At 43.7% G+C, this 24758-nt stretch overlaps 1 pseudogene; it reads left to right on the plus strand.

Moving 5' to 3' along the window:
- Positions 1-16561: 16561 nt before the first annotated feature.
- Positions 16562-23877, plus strand: LOC139023994 (E3 ubiquitin-protein ligase TRIM47-like; annotated as a pseudogene).
- Positions 23878-24758: the final 881 nt, after the last annotated feature.

Genomic DNA, 24758 nt, shown 5'->3' on the forward strand with positions numbered 1-24758 from the left:
GAAACAGCAGAGGGAGCACCCCCTATCCACATTGACGGGTCAGTAGTGGAGAAGGTGGAAAGTTTTAAGTTCCTCGGTGTACACATCACGGACAAACTGAATTGGTCCACCCACACAGACAGCGTTGTGAAGAAGGCGCAGCAGCGCCTCTTCAACCTCAGGAGGCTGAAGAAATTCGGCTTGTCACCAAAAGCACTCACAAACTTCTACAGATGCACAATCGAAAGCATCCTGTCGGGCTGTATCACCGCCTGGTACGGCAACTGCTCCGCCCACAACCGTAAGGCTCTCCAGAGGGTAGTGAGGTCTGCAGAACGCATCACCGGGGCAAACTACCTGCCCTCCAGGACACCTACACCACCCGATGTCACAGGAAGGCATAAAGATCATCAAGGACAACAACCACCCAAGCCACTGCCTGTTCACCCCGCTATCATCCAGAAGGCGAGGTCAGTACAGGTGCATCAAAGCAGGGACCGAGAGACTGAAAAACGCTTCTATCTCAAGGCCATCAGACTGTTAAACAGCCACCACTAACATTTAGCGGCCGCTGCCAACATACGTGACTCAACTCCAGCCACTTTAAAAAATGGGAATTGATGGAAATTATGTAAAAATGTACCACTAGCCACTTTAAACAATGCACTTAATATAAGTTTACATACCCTACATACCCATCTCATATGTATATACTGTACTCTATATCATCTACTGCATCTTGCCATCTTTATGTAATACATGTACCATATAGCCACTTTAAAACTATGCCACTTATGTTTACATACCCTACAGTACTCATCTCATATGTATATACCGTACTCTATACCATCTACTGCTCTTGCGATGCGTCTGTATCCACCACTCATTCATATATCTTTATGTACATATTCTTTCTCCCTTTACACTTGTGTGTGTGTATAAGGTAGTAGTTGTGGAATTGTTAGGTTAGATTACTTGTTGGTTATTACTGCATTGTCGGAACTAGAAGCACAAGCATTTCGCTACACTCGCATTAACATCTGCTAACCATGTGTATGTGACTAATAAAATTTGATTTGATTTGATTTTGATTTAAACCCCTAAAATAAAGCAGCTTAATTGAATTTTAAAGCAAGAGATAGCACTTGTATAGCCTAAGAAAGCAGCAGAAATGTGCAGAAAGTAGTTTTGAATGCATTTTATTGAAGGGAAACAATAACAGTCTTGAACTTTTTTCATAACATAGTGATATATTCTTAAATATACTGTACAATGAGGAATTCAACTACAAAATACAAGTCTTCTCCCATTTTTTTAACCATTGCCCCCACCCACAAGGTGTATAAACAACAACAATAAATAAGAATAAAATAACATAATAGATACAAAACAAAAACTTGAAGAGCATAAATCAATCAACTCTAATTAGCACATGTAGGGCAAGTGTGTGTGCATGGACTTTGCAGATGTATTTCTCACATGTGCAGCACATAGTATTTGTTTTACAGTCCTTCTTTGTGGGGCAGAATTGGTATCTCCTCCTCTTGCCTGCCCCAGCTGCAGCCTCAGGTGGATCAGGACAAGATTCAGAAGCCCACTGAACAGCTTCCACAAGTGCTGCAGAGGCTGCTGTGCGGGGGAGGTGCTCCCTTCTTTGAATGTGTGGGGTTACATGTGCCTTTCCCAGCTGCTCCAGGAACACCCTCCTGTTGTTCTGCTTATCAGGCATCCAGGTAGGGTTGATCTTGTTCCATACCACAAAGGCATTGTGTGAGGACACGTCGATGATGTGATGGAAGATGACCAGGGGCCAGTGGGCAGTCATCCTCCTGCAGCTGTAAGTTCCAATCACCTTGTCCAGGTTGTCCACGCCTCCTTTGTTGTGGTTGTAGTCCAGGATGATGGCTGACTTCCTGTCCTCACGATCACTGATCTCAGCCGTTTTGTGCAGTGTGCTCAGGAGGACCACATTCTTGTTCCTCTTTGGGAGGTAAGACACTAGAGTGGTGGTGGGGGTGAAGGCAAACTTTGATGAGAAGGCCTCTCTCCCCCTTGTTGCGAGGAGTGCAGGGGGGAGCTCAGGCTTGTTCTCTCAAACCAACCATGGTGATGTTCCTCTTCAGGAGCTGCTGGCTGAGTTCAATCAGTCCACACATTATCATTGTGTGTGTATATGTGTGTGTGTGTTTCTTTGTGGTTTTTGTGGTGTGTAAATTATTTTATAACTGCCGGGTCAAAAATGACCCTAAGACAATCTTTGTACCCTGGTGGTGTACAGCTTTCATGGAAATATGAACAAAGGCGATGTTTCACTTTTTTAATTATTGTTATTTGTTTTTTTATGTTGGGGTCACTCTAGGAAAAGTAATCAAATTTCAAGTTGAAAAAAGGTCATTTAGGGGGTTTTCTCTGCTGTTAAACATAGTGGCGGGTCATTTTTTACCCTTAAGACAACACAAGGGTATTTAAACAATGCAAATAGTCTCGGTGGCCATTTGATTAGATGTTCAGGAGTCTTATGGCTTGGGGGTAGAAGCTGTTTAGAAACCTCTTGGACCTAGACTTGGCACTCCGGTACCGCTTGCCGTGCGGTAGCAGAGAGAACAGTCTATGACTAGGGTGGCTGGAGTCTTGACAATTTTTAGGGCGTTCCTCTGACACCGCCTGGTATAGAGGTCCTGGATGGCAGGATGCTTGGCCCCGGTGATGTACTGGGCCGTACGCACTACCCTTTGTAGTGCCTTGCAGTCGGAGGCCGAGCAGTTGCCATACCAGGCAGTGATGCACTCGATGGTGCAGCTATAGAACCTTTTGAGAATCTGAGGACCCATGCCAAATCTTTTCAGTCTCTTGAGGGGGAATAGGTTTTGTCGTGCCCTCTTCACGACTGTCTTGGTGTGCTTGGAACATGTTCGTTTGTTGGTGATGTGGACGCCATGGAACTTGAAGCTCTCAACCTGCTCCACTACAGCCCCGTCGATGAGAATGGGGGCATGCTCGGCCTCCTTTTCCTGCAGTCCACAATCATCTCCTTTGTCTTGATCACGTTGAGGGAGAGCTTGTTCTCCTTGCACCACACGGTCAGGTCTCTGACCTCCTCCCTATAGGCTGTCTCATCATTGTCGGTGATCAGGCCTACCACTGTTGTGTCATGGGCAAACTTAATGATGGTGTTGGAGTTGTGCCTGGCTGTGCAGTTATGAGTGAACAGGGAGTACAGGAGGGTACTGAGCAGGCACCCCTGAGTGGCCCCTGTGTTGAGGATCAGAGTGGAAAGGTGTTGTTACCTACCCTTACCACCTGGGGGCTGCCCGTCAGGAAGTCCAGGATCCAGTTGCAGAAGGATGTGTTTAGTCCCAGGTGGTAAGGGTTAGCTTAATGATGAGCTTTAAGGGCACTATGTTGTTGAACGCTGAGCTGTAGTCAATGAATAGCATTCTCACCTAGGTGTTCCTTTTGTCCAGGTGTGAAAGGGCAGTGTGGAGTTCAATAGAGATTGCATCATCTGTGGATCTGTTGAGGAGGTATGCAAATTGGAGTGGGTCTAGGGTTTCTGTGATAATGGTGCTGATGTGAGCCATGTCCACCCTTTCGAAGCACTTCATGGCTACAGACGTGAGTGATACGGGTCGGTAGTCATTTAGGCAGGTTACCTTAGTGTTCTTGGGCACAGGGACTATGGTGGTCTGCATGAAACATGTTGGTATTACAGACTCAAACAGGGAGAGGTTGAAAATGTCAGTGAAGACACTTGCCAGTTGGTCAGCACATGCTCGGAGTACACGTCCTGGTAATCCGTCTGGCCCTGCAGCCTTGTGAATGAAGACCTGTTTAAATGTCTTACTCACATCGGCTATGGAGCGTGTGATCACACGGTCGTCCGGAACAGCTGATTCTCTCATGCATGTTTCAGTGTTACTTGCCTCGAAGCGAGCAATAAAGTAATTTACCTCGTCTGGTAGGCTCGTGTCACTGGGCAGCTCTCGGCTGTGCTTCCCTTTGTGGTCTGTAATAGTTTGCGAGCCCTGCCACTTCCTACAAGTGTCGGACCCGGTGTAGTACGATTCGATCTTAGTCCTGTATTGACGCTTAACCTGTTTGATGGTTTGTCAGAGTGCATAGTGGGATTTCTTATAAGCTTCCGCGTTAGAGTCCCGCTTCTTGAAAGCGGCAGCTCTACCCTTTAGCTCAGTTCGGATATTGCCTGTAATCCTGGTAGGGGTATGTAAGTACAGTCACTGTGGAGACGACATCCTCGATGCACTTATTAATAAAGCCAGTGACTGATGTGGTGTACTCCTCAATGCCGTCGGAAGAACCCCGTAACATATTCCAGTCTGTTCTAGCAAAACAGTCCTGTAGCTTAGCATCTGCTTCATCTTACCAATTTTTTATTCACCGAGTCACTGGTTCTTGCTGCTTGAATTTTAGCTTGTAAGCAGGAATCAGGAGGATAGAATTATGGTTAGATTTGCCAAATGGAGGGCGATGGAGAGCTTTGTACAGATCTCCGTGTGTGGAGTAAAGGTGGTCTAGAGTTTTTTCCCTCTGGTTGCACATTTAACATGCTGGTTGAAATAAGATAAAACGGGTTTAAGTTTCCCTGCATTAAAGTCCCCGGCCACTAGGAGCGCTGCCTCTGGATGAGCGTTTTCCTGTTTGCTTGTGGCCGTATACAGCTCATTGATTGCGGTCTTAGTGCCAGCATCGGTTTGTGGTGGTAAATAGACATCTACGAAGAATATAGATGAAAACTCTCTAGGTAGATAGTGTGGTCTACAGCTTATCATGAGATACTCTACCTCAGGCGAGCAAACGCTCAAGACTTTCTTAGATATCGTGCACCAGCTGTTGTTTACAGATATACATGGACCGCCACCCCTTGTCTTAGCAGAGGCTGCTGTTCTATCCTTCGATACAGTGTAAAACCCGCCAGATGTATGTTGTTCATGTCGTCGTTCAGCCACGACTCGGTGGCTGAACGATATTACAGTTTTTAATGCCCAGTTGGTAGTTTAATCTTGCTCGTAGGTCATCAATTTTATTTTCCAACGATTGCATGTTTGCCAATAGAACGGATGCCAGTGGGGGTTTACTCACTTGCCTACGAATTCTCAGAAGGCAGCTCGACCTCCACCCCCTTTTTCTCGGTCTTCTCTTCACGCAAATGACAGGGATTTGGGCCTGTTCCCGGGAAAGCAGTATATCCTTCATGTTGGACTCGCCGGACTCGTTAAAGGAAAAAGCTTCTACCAGTTCGTGGTGAGTAATCGCTGTTCTGATGTCCAGAAGTTTTTTTGGGTCATAAGAGATGGTAGCAGCAATATTATGTACAAAATAAGTAAAAAAATAAGTTACAAACAACGCCAAAAAACTAACAAAATAACACAGTTGGTTAGGAGCATGTAAAACGTCAGCCATCCTCTCCGGCGCCATACTATCGTGCACCAGCTGTTGTTTACAAATATACATCTATATACCGCCACCCCTTGTCTTACCAGAGGCTGCTGTTCTATAGCTGCCGATAGAGTATATAACCCGCCAGCTGTATGTTATTTATGTCGTCGCTCAGCCACGACTCGATGAAACATAAGATATTACAGTTTTTAATGTCCCGTTGGAATGATATACGTGCTTTTAGTTCGTCCACTTTATTATCCAGCGATTGTGCGTTGGCCAATAGGACCGATGGCAAAGGCAGATTAGCCACTCGTCGCTGGATCCTCACAAGGCACCCCGATCTCCTTCCGCGAAACCTCCAACCGACTCATTAAAAGAAAAATGATTCGTCCAATTCAAGGTGAGTAATCGCTGTTCTGATGTCCAGAAGCTATTTTCGGTCATAAGAGACGGTAGCAGCAACATTATGTACAAAATAAGTTACAAACAATGCAAAAAAAATTAAAAATAAATAACACGGTTGGTTAAGAGCCAATCAAACGGTAGCCATCCCTTTCGACGCCATTCTGAAATGTGAACTTAAACGGAGAATGAACTTGTCCAATGTACACTTGTTTAAAAGAGTCTGAATACACATTCTTTCAAATGACCAGTGCTGGAGATATGTTTGGTGCACCACAGATGCGCTCCATTCGTCTGAAGTCCCGTGATGCTGTAACTGTAGGCCTAGCTTCTAGGTTGTCAGTAACATAAAGGGTGGGTACACACACACACAATCTACCATCATCAATATCTATGGCAAGGCTGACTAGCTCAAGGGCACAACAAAGCACGGATCTCTCTCCTGAGCGGATGGAAGGGGACCGACAGCATGCAGACGTAGTGGGTGCGTGTTTGTGCGAGTATGGGCAGAGGCCCACACACCTGACTGAACGCAGACATAGGCGACACACAGCTGTGAGGAACAGACAGGGAACTATGAAGAGGGCGCCTACCTGCTGTGTTCAGGTATGTTCTTCTCTGCCGGTGTGTGTGTGTGTTTGTTTGGGAAATCCGCCATTGTCATGGGAAAGCAGAGCATGTGCGTGTGAGAGAGAGGGGGAGAGAAGGAGAGAGCTAGAGAGAGACAAGAGAGAGAAAAAAGAGTGGGATCAAGATAGAGAGAGAAAGTGAGCTAGAGAGAGCGAGGAGAGATAGAGAGAAGGGGGAAGACTAGAGAGAGGGATCAAGAGACAGAAAGTGGGTGGACAGAGAGAGAGGGGGATCAAGACAGGAAAAACACAGTGCAGCAGTGCTTCCCGCAGCTGTGCTAAGTGCTAGAGTGCGGGGGTGGAGAAAAGAACTGGAAGGGAGAGAAAGAAAGAGAGAGGGAGAGAGAGAGAAAGAGAGAGGGAAAAGGGGAGGCAGAGAGCTAGGGAGGAAGGGGGGGTATAGCAGCTATTTATAAACCTGACAGGGAACACTAAGGTAGGGTTATGGAATAGAAGACAGAGAGACAGAGAGAACATGGGACACACAGTAGAAGAGATGGAGGATATCAAGATCAAATGATGCAAAGAGAATAGTGGGACTAAAAATGATGTGACATCAGAACAAAGAGACGGGAGAGGTGTGTGTGTGAGAGAGATAGAGAGTAAGACAGAGACAGGGAGAGGGGATAGGTCCAGAGAGAGAAAGAGAGAGTGAGGGGGGGGGGGGGGGAAGGGGGGGGCCCAGAGAGAGAGAAAGAAGGAGGGGAGGGGGGTGGGAGGGGGGAGGGGCGGGATAGGGAGAGGGGTGGGGGCATAGATGGATGATGAGAAAGGGAAATGGTTGAGCTCCAGAGAGAGAGTGAAAGAGAGAGAGAAGTACTGCTACCTTGACTGACACTGCGACAGTAAGACAACACGTGAGGAAGAGAAGCAACATCTCATGATTCCATGAATCTACTAGCAGCACCAATGCAGCTGTGGAATTCTCCTCCCAGCTCACTGCAGTGGTTATGCTTGGAGTGTGTGAGAGAGAAAGGAAGGGGAAAGAGATGTGTGTGTGAGGGGGGGGGGGTACTGCAGTGGATATATTGTCATCATGAAGTACTTTGAGAGGCTAGTTACGGATCATATCACCTCCATCTTAACCGACACCCTAGACCCACTACAATTTGCATACCGCCCTAACAGATCCACGGATGATGCAATTGCCATCTGAACAAGATGAATACCCACTGAACAAAAATATAAACGCAATATGCAACAATTTAAAAAGTTAAGGATAAGGAAATCAGTCAATTTAAATAAATTCATTAGGCACTAATCTATGGATTTCACATGACTGTGAACACAGATATTGAAATAGCCGAATCCACTAATTTGCAGGGGTGTACACATACTTTTATATATATATATATATGTGGACACCCCTGCAAATTAGTGGATTCGGCTATTTCAGCCACACCTGTTGCTGACAGGTGTATAAAATCGAGCACACAGCCATGCAATCTCCATGGACAAACATTGTCAATAGAATGGTCTTACTGAAAAGCTTAGAGACTTTCAACAAGTCACCATCATAGGATGCCACCATTCCAACAAGTCAGTTCGTCAGATTTCTGCTCTGCTAGAGCTGTCCCGGTCAACTGTAAGTGCTGTTATTGTGAAGTGGAAACGTCTAGAAGCAACAATGGCTCAGCCGAGAAGTGGTAAGCCACACAAGCTCACAGAATGGACCGGCTTGTGTACGGCTGCTCGAGATCACCATGCACAATGCCAAGCGTTGGCTGGAGTGGTGTAAAGCTTGCCACAATTGGACTCAGTGGAAACGCGTTCTCTGGGGTGATGAATCACGCTTCACCATCTGGCAGTCCGACGGACGAATCTGGGTTTGGCGGATGCCAGAAGAACGCAACCTGCTCGAATGCATACTGCCAACTGTAAAGTTTGGTGGAGGAGGAATGATGGTCTGGGGCTGTTATTCATGGTTTCGGCTAGGCCTCTTAGTTCCAGGCAAGGGAAATCTTAACGCTACGTCATACAATGACATTCTAGACAATTCTGTGCTTCCAACTTTGTGGCAACAGTTTGGGGAAGGCCCTTTCCTGTTTCAGCATAACAATGCCCCCGTGCACAAAGCGAGGACAAACCATTTTTGTATGGACGAGATCGATGTGGACGAACTTGATTGGCCTGCACAGAATCCTGACCTCAAACCAATCGAACACCTTTGGGATGAATTTGGGATGAATTGGCCGACTGGGGGCCTGGTGCGTGGAGCCGGCACAGGTTGCACCGGACTGGTGACACGCTCTTCAGGGCGCGTGCGGGGAGCTGGCACAGGACGTACCGGACTGGGGAGGTGCACTGGAGGCCTAGTGCGTGGAGCCGGCACAAGTGGCACCGGACTGATGACAAGCTCTTCAGGGCGAGTGCGGGGACCCGGCACAGGACATACCGGGCTGGGGAGGCGCACTGGAGGCCTGGTGCGTGGAGCCAGCACAGGTGGCACCGGACTGATGACACGCTCCTCAAAACGCCTGCGCTGCAGCATACTCCTAGCCAACATCATTCTCCAATATCCCGCCTCACACTGCTCCATCGACTCCCAGGCGGGCTCTCTCCTTGGCTCGGCCGACCACCCCTCGTGCCCCCCCCCCCCCCCCAAAAAAAATATTGGGGTTTCTGTGGCCGCTGTCCCCGGCATCGTCGCTGTCCTTCCTGAGTACTCTGCGACTCCCGCCAAGGAAGGGTCTCGCATCCACTCATGATCTCCTCCCAGGTCCAACTCACCTTATCCTCCATGGCACGCTGCTTGGTCCTTTTGTGGTGGGATATTCTGTCACGGTCATGATAATGGACGGACCAAGGCGCAGCGTGTGTTAAGTTCCACATCTTTATTAAAAGTGAAACTTCTCAACAAAAACAATAAACAAGCAACGAAACGTGAAGTAACGTAGTGCAACAAGAACATACACAAACAATATCCAACAAACACAGGTGGGAAAAAGGGCTACCTAAATATGATCCCCAATTAGAGGCAACGATTACCAGCTGCCTCTAATTGGGAACCATACAAACCACCGACATAGAAATACAAACGCTAGAAACCCCCCTAGTCATGCTCTGACCTATACACCATAGAGAACCCAGAGGGCTCTCTATGGTTAGGGCGTGACAGTAGAGAGGCTAGCACTGGAGTAATATGATTACATTTTTGGGTTCTAGTCTAGATTCTAGCAGCCGTGTTTAGCACTAACTGAAGTTTATTTAGTGCTTTATCCAGGTAGCCGGATAGCAGAGCATTACAGTAGTCTAATCTAGAAGTGACAAAAGCATGGATACATTTTTCTGCATCATTTTTGGACAGAAAGTTTCTGATTTTTTCAATGTTATGAAGATGGAAAAAAGCTGTACGTGAAATATTCTTGATACGTTCGTCAAAAGAGAGATCGGGGTCCAGAGTAACTCCGAGGTCCTTCACAGTTTTATTTGAGGTGACTGTACAACCATTAAGATTAATTGCCAGATCCAACAGAAGATTGCTTTGTTTCTTGGGACCTAGAACWAGCGTCTGTTTTGTCCGAGTTTAAAAGTAAAACATTTGCCGCCATCCACTTCCTTATATATGACACCTTTGTTTTTAAGCCACGGATTTCTAATCCCTTAATATTATTGTTGGATCTAATTTTAACACCTAACATTTCGATGGCAATAATAAATAGATATGCCGATAGTGGACAACTTTGTTTTACTCCTCTTGACAATTTAAAACTTTGAGATGAAGCCATTATTTACTAGTTTACACCTAGGGTTACAATACATACATTTAAATTATATTGTTTCCAGTACTTGTCTTATATTATCTCCAATGTATCGTCCATGTAAAAAACCTGTCTGATTAGGATGAATAATATCTGACAAAACCTTTTTAATTCTATGCGCCAAACATTTAGCTAGAATTTTTCCATCACAACTGTCACGCCCTGACCGTAGATTGCTTTGTATGTTTCTATTTTTAGTTTGGTCAGGGTGTGATGTGGGTGGGTATTCTATGTCTGGTGTTCTATGTTGTCCTTGTGTTGTATTTCTGTGTGTTTGGCCTGGTATGGTTCTCAATCAGAGGCAGCTGTCATTCATTGTCTCTGATTGAGAATCATATTTAGGTAGCCTGTTCCCACCTGTGTTTGTGGGTGGTTGTTTCCGGTTTAGTGTTTGTGTCACCGTTCAGGACTGTTCGTTTGTTGTGTTTGTTGTTTTGTTTAGTGTTGCATATTGTATTAAATGGTATGAACACTTACCACGCTGCACCTTGGTCCTCTTCTTCTCCTCCAGACGACAAGTGTTACAACAACACTGAAGTGTAAGAGGMCTCCAATTTTTTTAATGGACTGGATATTTATATATACACCACTTGGATCCTGTTTCAGTAATAATGAAATCAGACCTTGTTGTTGTGTGTCCGATAAACTACCGTTTATATAGGAGTGGTTAAAACATGCTAATAATGGTCCTCTGAGTATATCAAAAAAGTTTTGTATACTTCCACTGGTATGCCATCCAACCCTGGAGTTTTCCCCGACTTAAAGGCTTTAATTGCATCAAGAAGTTCTTCCTCTGTAATTTGGCCTTCACACGAGTCTTTCTGTACAGATTTGAATTTTACATTATTTATAGGGAAAAAAACATGCAATTAGCTTCGGTTAGTGGAGATGGAGGAGACTGAAACAAAAACATATTCTTAAAGTACTTTACTTCCTCTTTCAAAATATAGTTTGGTGAATCATGAGTGACTCCATCATTTGTAACAAGTTTCAATACGKTTTTTTTTGGTAGCATTTCAGTGTTGAAGATTGAAAACGAATTTGATGCATTTCCCCCCATATTCCATCTATTTTGCATTATTGTTATAATATATTCAATAAAGATTCAGTGTAATAAGTTCTTACATTTATTTTTGTTTTTCTTCTAACTTATTCTGTGCCTCTATGGTAAGTTTTTATTGCCATCTATCTGTACTGTTAGTCCTTCAATATCCTTTATTAATAGGGACTATCGACCTAAATTGCTTTTGTTTTATAGATGAGTACTGAATTGCATGGCCTCTAAAGGCTAATTTAAAAGTGTCCCATACAATAAGGGGATCTGGTGTACCTATGTTATGTCAGAAAAAGTCAGTTATAAATGATTCTGTCCTAGTTAAAAACAAGTTATCATCCAGGAGGCTTTGATTACATTTCCAATATCCTCGCCCACGTGCAAATTCTGTAAATTCTTATAAGAAAGTAATCAAGATGACTAGTTTGATTAAGCCTCCGCCATGTATATCTCACTAGGTCAGAGTATTAAAGCCTCCATATATCCACTAATTCCAGTATATCCATGACATTCATGATTTCCTTAAGTGCCCGAGGATGATAGTTTGTAGTGTGATTTTCTTTACGGTCCATAGAGGTATTTAAAACCGTATTAAAAACTCCCACCATAATAATAGAGGCTAGGAATTGCTTGTAGAGTTGATCAATTCTTAAATATATTTTCAAAGAAGCTTGGATCATCATTTTTTGGACTGTATAGGTCAATAAGCCGTATATGTTTATGGTCCAATAACATATTTAAAATCATCCATCTACCTTGATGATCGGTTTGGACAATTTGCACATTTGGATCAAAATTACTGATAATTAATATCATCACCCCTTTTGAGTTTCTTTGCCTATGGGAGAAATATATTTCGCCCCCCCAGTCCATTTTCCACAAAACTTCATCGAAAATTGTTGAATGAGTTTCCTGTAAACAATAGATATTATATTCCTTCTCTTTTAGCCAGGTAAATACTGATCGTCTTTTCTTATTATCTGCTAAGCCATTACAATTATAACTGGCTATACTTATTTCACTAATAACCATAATGAGACAGGATTGGTTAACTATTGAGTTTCATCGGGTCTCCACCAAACTAGGTAAATCCGCTTTTAGTTTTAACGCCCCAAATCTTTGGAATCACTTCATTACATTTGGATTCCCTGGAGCCACTAGGGCAGTTTAAAACCCTGATGATAAATGAGTTCACCAAGGAGTGCAATTGTTTGACCTTAACAACTTTTAACAACTGAGAGGAGGAGACGAGAGGGGATGAGTAGGGATAGATATTTATCCGGCAGAGCCGAAGGTTAGATAATGGTTAAGGTTGGGAGGGGGGATAGGTTGGAAAACTTTACGATTAATTGTTGGATTCATTTCCCCCCCAATTATAGATGGTATATCCACAAGTTCAGTAAGGGTTAATGTCAAAGTGAAGCATACAGAGGGTTATCAAGCCACCATCTGGAACCATTCAAAATCCTCTGGCTGTTCACACACACGCAATATAAAACACAACATGGGAGGCAGACTCTCAGGACTACACCTAAGCTCACCTGTGAACTCTTTACCATACGAAGCTCTGAGGAATAAACAGAAAAAGTAAAACAGAATGTAGAAAATGTAGAGACTTCCTTATGATTGTATGAAGTTAGTACATCTCAAATCAAATCACACTTTATTTGTCACATGCACCTAATAAAACAAGTGTAGACATTACCATGAAATTATTACTTACAAGCCCTTAACCAACAGTGCAGTTCAAAAATAAGAAAATATTTACCAAGTAGGCAACAACAACAAAAAGTAATAATAAAAAGTTACACAAAAAGAATAACAATAACGAGGCTATATACAGGGGGTACCGAGTCCGTGTGCAGGGGTACAGGCTAGTTGAGGTAATCTGTACATGTAGGTGGGGGCGAAGTGACTATGCATGGGTAAAAAACAAACAGCGAGTAGCAGCAGTATACAAGAGGGAGGGTGTCTCCGCTCAGGAAGGAGACGTGTTCTGTCTCCTAGAGATGAACGTAAAAGTGCAAATCAATCCCAGAACAACAGCAACGGACCTTCTAAAGATGCTGGAGGAAACAGGTACAAAAGTATCTATATCCACAGTAAAATGTCCTATATCGACATAACCTGAAAGGCCGCTCAGCAAGGAAGAAGCCACTGCTCCAAAATGGCCATAAAAAAAGCCAGACTACGGTTTGCAACTGCACATGGGGACAAAGATCTACTTTTTGGAGAAATATCCTCTGGTCTGATGAAACAAAAATAGAACTGGTTAGAGGAAAAAGGGGGAGCCTTGCAAGCCGAAGAACACCATCCCAACCATGAAGCACGGGGTGGCAGCATCATGTTGTGGGGGTGCTTTGCTGCAGGAGGGACTGGTGCACTTCACAAAATAGATGGCATCATTAGGAAGGACAATTATGTGGATATATTGAAGCAACATCTCTAGACATCAGTCAGAAGGTGAAAGTTTGGTCGCAAATGGGTCTTCCAAATGGACAATGACCCCAAGCATACTTCCAAAGTTGTGGCAAAATGTCTTAAGGACAACAAAGTCAAGGTATTGGAGTGGCCATCACAAAGCCCTGACCTCAATTCTATAGAACATTGTGGGCAGAACTGAAAAAGCATGTGCGAGCAAGGAGGCCTACAAACTTGACTCAGTTACACCAGCTCTGTCAGGAGGAATGGGCCAAAATTCACCCAACTTATTGTGGGAAGCTTGTGGAAGGCTACCCGAAACGTTTGACCCAAGTTAAACAATTTAAAGGCATTGCTACCAAATACTAATCGAGTGTATGTAAACTTCTGACCTACTGGGAATGTGATGAAAGAAATAAAAGCTGAAATAAATAATTCTCTACTATTATTCTGACATTTCACATTCTTAAAATGAAGTGGTGATCCTAACTGACCTAAGACAGGGAATTTTTACTAATAATAAAATGTCAGAAAATGTGAAAAACAGAGTTTAAATGTTATAAGATGTTGTAAGATATTTGGCTAAGGTGTATGTAAACCTCTGACTTCAACTGTAGGTCCTGGATGGCAGGAAGCTTGGTCCAAGTGATGTACTGGGCCGTTCGCACTACCCTCTGAAGCGCCTTACGGTCAGATGCCGAGCAGTTGCCATACCAGGCGGTGATGCAACCGGTCAGGATGCTCTCGATGGTGCAGCTGTATAACTTAAGGATCTGGGGGCCCATGCCAAATCTTTTCAGTCTCCTGAGGGGGAAAGGTTTTGTCGTGCCCTCTCCATGACTGCCTTGGTATGTTTGGACCATGATAGTTCGTTGGTGATGTGGACACAAAGGAACTTGAAACTCTCGACCCAACCCACTACAGCCCCATCGATGTTAATGGGAGCTTGTTCGGCCTGCCTTTTCCTGTAGTCCACGATCAGCTCCTTTGTCTTGCTCACATTGAGGGAGAAGTTGTTGTCCTAGCACTACACTGCCAGTTCTCTGACCTCCTCCCTATAGGCCGTCTCATTGTGGTTGGTGTTGTGTCGTCAGCAACCTTAATGATGGTTTTGGAGTCGTGTTTGGCCATGCAGTCGTGGGTGAACAGGGAGTACAGGAGGGGACTAAGTACACACCCGTGAAGGGCCTCAGTGTTAAGGATCAGCGTGGCGGATGTGTTGTTGCCTACTCTTACCACCTGTGGGTGGCCCGTTAGGAAGTCCAGGATCCAGTTGCAGAGGGAGGTGTTAAGTCCCAGAGTCCTTAGCTTAGTAATGAGCTTCGTGGGCACTATGGTGTTGAACGCTGAGCTGTAGTCGATGAACAACATTCTCACATGGGTGTTCCTTTTGTCCAGGTGAGAAAGGGCAGTGTGGAGTACGATTGAGATTGCGTCATCTGTGGATCTGTTGGGGTGGTAATTGGAGTGGGTCTAGGGTGTCCGGGAGGATGCTGTTGATGTGAGCCATGACCAGCCTTTCAAAGCCATTCATGGCTACCGGTGTGAGTGCCACGGGGTGGAAATCATTTAGGCAGGTTACCTTCACTTCCTTGGGCACAGGGACTATGATGGTCTGCTTGAAACATGTAGGTATTACAGACTCGGTCAGGGAGCGGTTGAAAATATCAGTGAAAACACTTGACAGTTGGTCCGCGAATGCTTTGAGTACACGTCCTGGTAATCTGTAATCTGTCTGGCCCAGCGGCTTTTTGAATGTTGACCTGTTTAAAGGTTTTGTTCACATCGGCTACCGAGAGCATTATCACACAGTCATCCAGAACAGCTGATGCTCTCGTGCATGCTTCAGTGTTGCTTGGATCGAAGCGAGCATAAAAGGCATTTCGCTTGTCTGGTAGGCTCGCGTCACTGGGCAGCTTGGGTCTGGGTCGGTGAGCCGGTGTAGAAGGATTCAATCTTAAGCCTGTGTTGACGCTTTGCTTGTTTGATGGTTCGTCTGAGGGCATAGCGGGATTTCTTATAGCTGTCCGGGTTAGACTCCCGCTCCTTGAAAGCGGAAGCTCTACCCTTTAGCTCGATGCGGATGTTGCCTATAATCCATGGCTTCTGGTTGAGATATGTACGTACAGTCACTGTGGGGACGACGTCATCGATGCACTAATTTATTTTTTTAAATATTTTTTTTATTTCACCTTTATTTAACCAGATAGGCTAGTTGAGAACAAGTTCTCATTTGCAACTGCGACCTGGCCAAAATAAAGCATAGCAATTTGACACATACACAACACAGTTACACATGGAATAAACAAAATATACAGTCAATAATACAGTAGAAAAATAAGTCTATATACAATGTGAGCAAATGAGGTGAGATAATGGAGGTAAAGGCAAAAAAAGACCATGGTGGCGAGGTAAATACAATATAGCAAGTAAAACACTGGAATGGTAGATTTGCAGTGGAAGAATGTGCAAAGTAGAAATATAAATAAATAAATACAGTAGGGGAAGAGGTAGTTGTTTGGGCTAAATTATAGATGGGCTATGTACAGGTGCAGTAATCTGTGAGCTGCTCTGACAGCTGGTGCTTAAAGCTAGTGAGGGAGATAAGTGTTTCCAGCTTCAGAGATTTTTGCAGTTCGTTCCAGTCATTGGCAGCAGAGAACTAGAAGGAAAGACGACCAAAGGAGGAATTTGCTTTGGGGGTGACCAGTGATATATACCTGCTGGAGCGCGTGCTACGAGTGGGTGCTGCTATGGTGACCAGTGAGCTGAGATAAAGCGGGGCTTTAGCTAGCAGAGACTTGTAGATAACCTGTAGCCAGTGGGTTTGGCGACGAGTATGAAGCGAGGGCCAACCAACGAGAGCGTACAGGTCGCAATGGTGGCTAGTGTATGGGGCTTTGGTGACAAAMCGGATGGCACTGTGATAGACTGCATCCAGTTTGTTTAGGAGAGTGTTGGAGGCTATTTTATAGATGACATCACCGAAGTCGAGGATCGGTAGGATGGTCAGTTTTACGAGGGTATGTTTGGCAGCATGAGTGAAGGATGCTTTGTTGCGATATAGAAAGCCGATCAGCAGGAATCAGGAGGATAGAATTGGGGTCAGATTTGCCAAATGTAGGGTGGAGGAGAGCTTTGTATGCATCTCTGTGTGTGGAGTAAAGGTGGTCTAGGATTTTTTCCCCCCTGGTTGCAGATGTGACATGATGGTAAAATTTTAGTAAAACTGATTTAAGTTTGCATTCATTAAAGTCCCTGGCCACTAGGAGCGCCGCTTCTGGGTGAGCATTTGGGCGCGTATTCACATATCGGAGTAGAAGTATTGATCTTGGACCAGTACTTCTACAGCCCGCAGTGCACTCGTTACAAAGTGAAACTTAACTGTGTCATTACAGGAGCTGTCCCATGCTGATCCTGTTTTCAGAATATAGGCTAAAGAGCTCTCTGTACCTCTTAAATTATTTATGGCTATCCAAAGACAACTGATTAGGGTTAAAAAATTCCCATCAAGAGAAGAAATGTTCTTGTAAGAACTGGGTCTGGAGACGAGAAGCAAGTACAGGGAGTGAACATTTAAGGGAAAACAGACATCAAACAAAACATGAACACCGTCTGGATGGGGGGGAACAAAACGACATTACGACAATATTGCTGACACGGGGAACAGTACTGAGGAACAGACAGGTAAAGAGGGGGCAATCAACAACGTGAAGGAGTCCAGGTGAGTCCAATGAGCGCTGATGCGCGTAATGATGGTGACAGGTGTGCGTAATGAAGGGCACCCTGGCGCCCACGAGCGCCAGAGAGGGGAAGCGGGAGCAGGCGTGACACTTCTGTAGCCTATTATGTATTTAAGTGCATTCTATGCATTCTGTGTTATGTATTCTCATTATGTATTCTTATACGTCTGGCATGTGTTAAGTGTTTTTTCTCGTGCTATTTTGTATGCATTTTGATTATGTCAATTCTGCATTTCTTCAGTTTGTGTAAACTGTGAGCAAGAAAAAATAAAGCCAAAGTCAAAGTCGCTCATTCTCTTGTTCGCCATACAAAATATCAACGTGACCTAAAAATAGGATATGATGACAATGGTTTTCGCAGTTGCTCAACAAATCATTGTAGACTAATGGCAATCAGTAATTGAGCTTTAAGTAGGCCTACAGATATTCTGAAATGAATCAATTAATCATGAAGTAGCAAGTTAAAAGACGTTGCCGTAGACCTAATATGTTGACATTTAGATTATTGGTTAGGCTACAGTGACATGCTTGAGCTTTTAGATAATAGTAGCCTTTAGGCCTAATAGAGACRAATATTGAAGCAGCTCAGATGTGGCCTAATGGCTAAATACTTGGTAGGTCTATCGATTGCACATACATGAAAGTGATGTCAATATTTAGCCTAATAATCTAGCTATTATATATACAGTATATATTTCGGTTATCTTTTTTTGTATCCTTGCTTCGCTTGTTTAGAACATTATATTCAGCTATATTCAACTATGACATTTTCTGCAGTCAGAGAGACAGAKAAACATCTTCATTCTATGTTTAGCAGAGATTTTCTGTGTATAAAGTGAGGCGGGAGGGCAAACGGCGAYCTAACAACACACTTAGCTGTTCTACGAGTGGTCTGAGGCAGGCGTTAGTTTACGAGCAATACAAGTGCAAGGTTAATAAAGATGGTTTTGGGACAAGGCTCAGAAGTTTTTAAACGCTCTTACAAAGGTTCTAACAATGAACTTAGCCTTAAGATGCTTTTGGGAAACCAGGCCCAGTTCTGATATTTTGACACTAATTGGTCTTTTGATCAATCAAATCAGATCTTTAACCAATAATTGGGCAAAAGATCAGAATTGGGCAGTCTATGTAAATGCAGCCATTAAGATCTAAAAGGCTGAACTGACTATATCAGACTGTGTATACAGAACCAGGACAGCATTTGTCGTTTGCAGACAAGTTGCCCATCTTGATTAGTTTGGCAATCTCTTTCATGGTCTTCAGAAGGTTTGCCATTAGGTCAGTGGGAAAAGTTAGCACACGGAAATGTGAAAAAAGGAAGTACCAAAATATCTTAATATAGGGGAGGCACATGCAAGCAGATGAGGACATTTGKCTAGGATGGAAGAAATTATATAGTAAAACCTGCAAAAGAGCTAATGTAAACCAGGAAAAACACACTACCCTCCCCTGTGCCCCCAAAAAACTACAACCTTCCAAAGCAAAGTAAAACGTTTGACAACCCTCCCCTATTTTGTACCACCCTCCCCCWGTACATTTCTATCTGTCCCTAAGGTATTGAAAACTTGAAAACTTAATTTGGAGCCCTTTCTTTGAGATTTTTTCTTCAATTTTCTTCATATAAAATAATGTAATTTCCCAATGTTTTTGAGCATATACTATAACTTAGTATTTGTAATATTTATTTCATACAATATTTTTATGCTGATCTTTATCAAGGTTGCCAATCTTTTTGGACCCGACTGTACATCTGGTGTAACAGGAGCAAATATTACCARGATAGTCGCCGGGCGAAAAAATATTTACACGAATACTGACTACGAAGATTGCCATTTTCCCATTGACTATGGGGAGGGGGGGTCCTGCTTTCTGGAAACAACAGCTTGCAGTACCCTGGTTGGCCTTGAACTTCATGGCTTCAATGAGAGGGGGCAGTCGTTCCCCTCAACAATTAATGGAGGTCGGCATATCTTGAACAGACACTCCCAAAACCGGCTAAACCATTGATTGATTTTAGGCTATACAAATACTGGTCAAAACATACATGACAAAAAGCAAATAGACACAGTTACACATTCAATACCACAATAATGATTACTGCATTCACTGACTTAAAGATGGAATCCACAGAAGGCGGGAAAAGCGCTACGGTCTCCCAACCACCCTTGTTACTGTTAATGTTGCCGAGCTGAGAAGTTGTGCAGCATGGTAAAAAAAATGTACAGTACATATTGTGCTCTTCTATTGCGTGTGCAATGATGTTGTCTACAGTAATTTCTTTGTTGTTTTAATATCGCAAATGGACGTATCATTTCACCATTAACAATAACCGGCTTTAAAGACGGAATCCGCAGTAGAGGAATGAGCGCCACTGTCCGCCCCACGGCTGTTGTTATTGTTTTATTGACCAAGCAGAGCTGGGGAGAGTCCAAATTGCAGTACGAATGCTGCTGTTCTATTGCATGTGCAATGATGTCTGAGGGAAACAAACTGCTTGTTGTTTGCAGTAACTACTTTGTTGTTGTAATATCGCAAATGGAAGTGTCAGTTTCACCATTAAGGATGAAATATAATCTATTACCAAGAAGCTGTTCGTGTAGTCCTTATTATTTTTCAATGAAACTTGTAGCACAAACGATACTAAGTTTACAGATGTCAGAGTTCCATTGGTGTGTGGTGGAGAGAGAACGAGAGTAAAAATAGCCTTGTGACTTCGTCATAGGACAGAGTTCACATTTGACAAACGTTTTCCTTTAGCTATGTCAAAAGTATTCCATTAATTAAAACTCAACTCTATGCAGCACAACACTCACAAGGAAACGCTTATTTTCCTCTTCTGGGGGAAAACACCACAATCTGATACATTTCCTTGATTGGATTTTTGAAGACTGGTAAGCTCCTCCCTCTTTCATGAAGCAATAAATCAGTGGAAGTTTTCATTGTAATTCCCATATCCACATCTCTGCTCAAAAACCATTGGTTTAGCCATACAGGACACAGATTGAAAACTTGTAAATGCTTTGTCCCTGTTCAGAGGTAAAACTATACTGAAGAGACATACAACCACAGGTAAGGACTTTGATTGATACAAAAAACAAATATAAATTCCCTGTCTTAGGTCAGTTAGGATCACCACTTTATTTAAGAATGTGAAATGTCAGAATAGTAGTAGAGAGCATGATTTACTTCAGCTTTTATTTCTTTATTCACATTCCCAGTGGGTCAGAAGTTTACATACACTCGATTAGTATTTGGTAATATTGTCTTTAAATTGTTTTACTTGGGTCAAACATTTCGGGTAGCCTTCCACAAGCTTCCCACAATAAGTTGGGTGAAATTTGGCCCACTCCTGACAGAGCTGGTGTAACTGAGTAAGGTTTGTAGGCCTCCTTGCTCGCACACGCTTTTTCAGTTCTGCCCACACATTTTCTATGGGATTGAGGTCAGGGCTTTGTGATGGCCACTCCAATACATTGGACTTTGTTGTCCTTAGCCATTTTGCCACAACTTGGAAGTGTGCTTGAGGTCATTGTCCATTTGGAAGACCCATTTGCGACAAGCATGATTTCCTGAATGATGTCTTGAGATGTTGCTTCAATATATCCAAATAATTTTCGTTCCTCATGATGCCATCTATTTTGTGAAGTGCACCAGTCCCTCCTTCAGCAAAGCACCCCCACAACATGATGCTGCCACCGTGCTTCACGGTTGGGATGGTGTTCTCCGGCTTGCAAGCATCCCCCTTTTTCCTCCAACCATAACAATGGTCATTATGGCCAAACAGTTCTATTTTTGTTTCATCAGACAGAGGACATTTCTCAAAAAGTATAATCTTTGTCCCCATGTGTAGTTGCAAACCGTATTTTTTTTTATGGCGGTTTTGGAGCAGTGGCTTCTTCCTTGCTAAGCGGCCTTTCAGGTTATGTCGCTATAGGACTCGTTTTACTGTGAATATAGATACTTTTGTACTTGTTTCCTCCAGCATCTTCACAAGGTCCTTTGTTGTTGTTCTGGGATTGATTTGCACTTTTCGCACCAAAGTACGTTCATCTCTAGGAGACAGAACGCATGTCATTCCTGAGCGGTATGATGGCTTGCATGGTCCCATGGTGTTTATATCTTGCGTATCTATTGTTTGTACAGATGGACGTGGTACTTCAGGCATTTGGAAAATTGCCTCCCTAAGCAATGACACCAAGCACTAATCAATGTTGGACAGCTCTACAATGCTTATTTTCTGAGGTCTTGGCTGATATCTTTTGATTTTCCCATGATGTCAAGCAAAGAGGCACTGAGTTTGAAGGTAGGCTTTGAAATACATCCACAGGTACACCTCCAATTGACTCAAATGATGTCAATTTGCCTATCAGAAGCTTCTAAAGCCATGACATTATTTTCTGGAATTTTCCAAGCTGTTTAAAGGCACAGTCAACTTAGTGTTTGTAAACCTCTGACCCACTAGGTTTTGATTACCTTGCAAGAGATTCACATGGTCTAAACCTAACCAACACACTATTTTATTTCCAGATAAGGCTTGAAGTAGAATGAATGACAGTCAGTTCAATTACTCCATCTGTCTGGAGTTGTTCACTAACCCAGTCACTACTCCATGTGGACACAACTTCTGTAAGAATTGTATTGGGAGTTACTGGGATTCCAGTGTGGTAAAGAAGAGTTTTACAAAAGAACTGACCTCCGGCTCAACATATCATTCAAAGACGTAGTTGATCATTTTAAGTCTATGAGTGTTAAAGATCTGAAGCGCCCCACGTTCGCTGGTCCTAGGACTGTGGCCTGTGACGTCTGCACTAGGAAGAGGCAGAAGGCCCTGAAGTCCTGCCTGGTGTGTCTGACCTCCTACTGTGAGACTCACCTGGAGCCCCATCAGAGAGTGGTGACTCTGAAGAGACACAAGCTGGTGGACCCCGTGAAGAACCTGGAGAACAGGATTTGTAAGAAGCATGAGAGGCTACTGGACATGTTCTGTCAGAACGACCAGATGTTTCTGTGTCACCTCTGTGCTGAGACAGACCACAATAAACATTTCATTTTAACTGTAGAAAAAGTGTCGGAAGTAAAGAGGGTACGTTGTTTTCCACAAGATCCTTCAGCACTATTATAAAATCTACAATTATAAACTTTTTTAACTGTAAGCAGTTGAGGAAAGGGAATTTGAGGAAATAATTTGGTTTGATTTCCTTTTTTAAATAATTTTTTATTTTGGGGTTGTCGAGAAATCCCATTTTGGGGGTTCCTGGGTTTCCTGCGTATTCCCTCCTGAGTCTAGGAATCTTCCAACCGGGATTTCTGGAAAATCTAAGAGTTTTGGGAAAGTTACCGGATTTCGGCAACCATTGATTACGATTTTTTACGATTGTTTCCTCAGGTCCATGTCAAGCACACTGAGACAGAGGTTCAGCAGATGATCCAGGACAAAGAGAAGGTTGGGCTGGGCTGCCTTCTGAGAATTCATAGGCGAGTGAGTAAACTCCCATTGCCATCCGTTCTGTTGGCCAACGTGCAATCATTGGAAAATAAAATGGATGACCTATGATCAAGATTATACTACCAACGKKWCATTAAAAAGTGTAATATCTTATGTTTCACCGAGCCGTGGCTGAATGACGACACAGATAATATAGAGCTGGCGGGATTTTTCATGCATGGGCAGGACAAAGAAGCTACGTCTGGTAAGACGAGGGCCGGGGGTGTGTGTCTATTTGTCAATAACAGCTGGTGCGCAATGTCTAATATTAAAGAAGTCTCGAGGTATTGCTCGCCTGAGGTAGAGTACCTTATGATAAGCTGTAGACTATACTATCTACCAAGAGAGTTCTCATCTATATTATTCGTAGCCGTCTATTTACCACCACAAACCGATGCTGGCACTAAGACTGCATTCAACCAGCTGTATAAGGCCATAGAAACACAAGAAAATTCTCATCCAGAAGTGGCGCTCCTAGTGGCCGGGGACTTTAATGCAGGCAAACTTAAATCAGTTTATCTAATTTTTAACAGCATGTCGCATGTGCAACCAAAAGAAAGAAAACTCTAGACCACCTTTACTCCACACAGAGATGCATACAAAGCCCCCCCCCCCCCCCCCATTTGGCAAATCTGACCACAATTCTATCCTCCTGATTCCTGCTTACAAGCAAAAACGAAAGCAGGAAGTACCAGTGACTCGCTCAATGCGGACATGATCAGTTGATGTGGATGCTACACTACAGGACGGTTTTGCTAGCACAGACTGGAATATGTTCCAGGATTCATCAAATGACATTGAGGAGTATACCATCTCAGTCATCGGCTTCATAAATAAGTATATCGACAACGTCATCCCCACAGTGACCGTACGTACATATCCCAACCAGAAGCCATGGATTACAGGCAACATCCGCATCAAGCTAAAGGCTAGAGCTGCCACTTTCAAGGAGCGGGACACTACTCCGGATGCTTACAAGAAATCCTGCTATGCCCTCAGATGAACCATCAAACAAGCAAAATGTCAATACAGGATTAAGATTGAATCCTACTACACCGGCTCTGACACTCGTCGGATGTATCAGGGCTTGAAATCTATTACGGACTACAGCAAGACCTTTAAACAGGTCAACATTCGCAAAGCCGCGGGGCCAGATGGATTACCAGGATGTGTACTCAAAGCATGCGCGGACCAACTGGCAAGTGTCTTCATTTTCAACCTCTCCCTGAGTCTGTAATACCTACATGTTTCAAGCAGACCACCATAGTCCCTGTGCCCAAGGAAGGTAACCTGCCTAAAAAATTACTGCCCCGGAACTTCACGTCAGTAGCCATTAAKTGCTTTGAAAGGTTGGTCATGSCTCACATCAACAGCATCCTCCCAGATACCCTAGAACCCACTCCAATTTTCATACCACCCCAACAGATCCACAGATGACCCAACCTCAATCGCACTCCACACTGCCCTTTCCCACCTGGACAAAAGGAACACCTACTATGTGAGAATGCTGTTCATTGACTACACCTCAGCGTTGAACACCATAGTGCCCACAAAGCTCATCACTAAGCTATGGACCCCGGGACTAAACAGGCAGCCTAGTGGTTAGATTGTTGGACCAGTAACCGAAAGGTTGCTAGAACAAATCCGTGACCTGACAAGTTAAACATCTGTTGTTCTGCCCCTGAACAAGGCAGTTCAGGGGCAGAACACTGTTCCAGTGGGTTACAGAACACTGTAACCCACTGTTCCTAGGCCGTCGTTGTAAATAAGAATTTGCTCTTTACTGACTTGGCTAGTTAAATAAATGTTAAATAAAAAACAGGGTCCCTAACTTACGCTGCTACGCTGATCCTCAACACTGGGGCCTCTCAGGGGTGTGTGCTT

This window comes from Salvelinus sp. IW2-2015, unplaced genomic scaffold (assembly GCF_002910315.2).
Source record: "Salvelinus sp. IW2-2015 unplaced genomic scaffold, ASM291031v2 Un_scaffold775, whole genome shotgun sequence".
NCBI classification, from domain to species: domain Eukaryota; kingdom Metazoa; phylum Chordata; class Actinopteri; order Salmoniformes; family Salmonidae; genus Salvelinus; species Salvelinus sp. IW2-2015.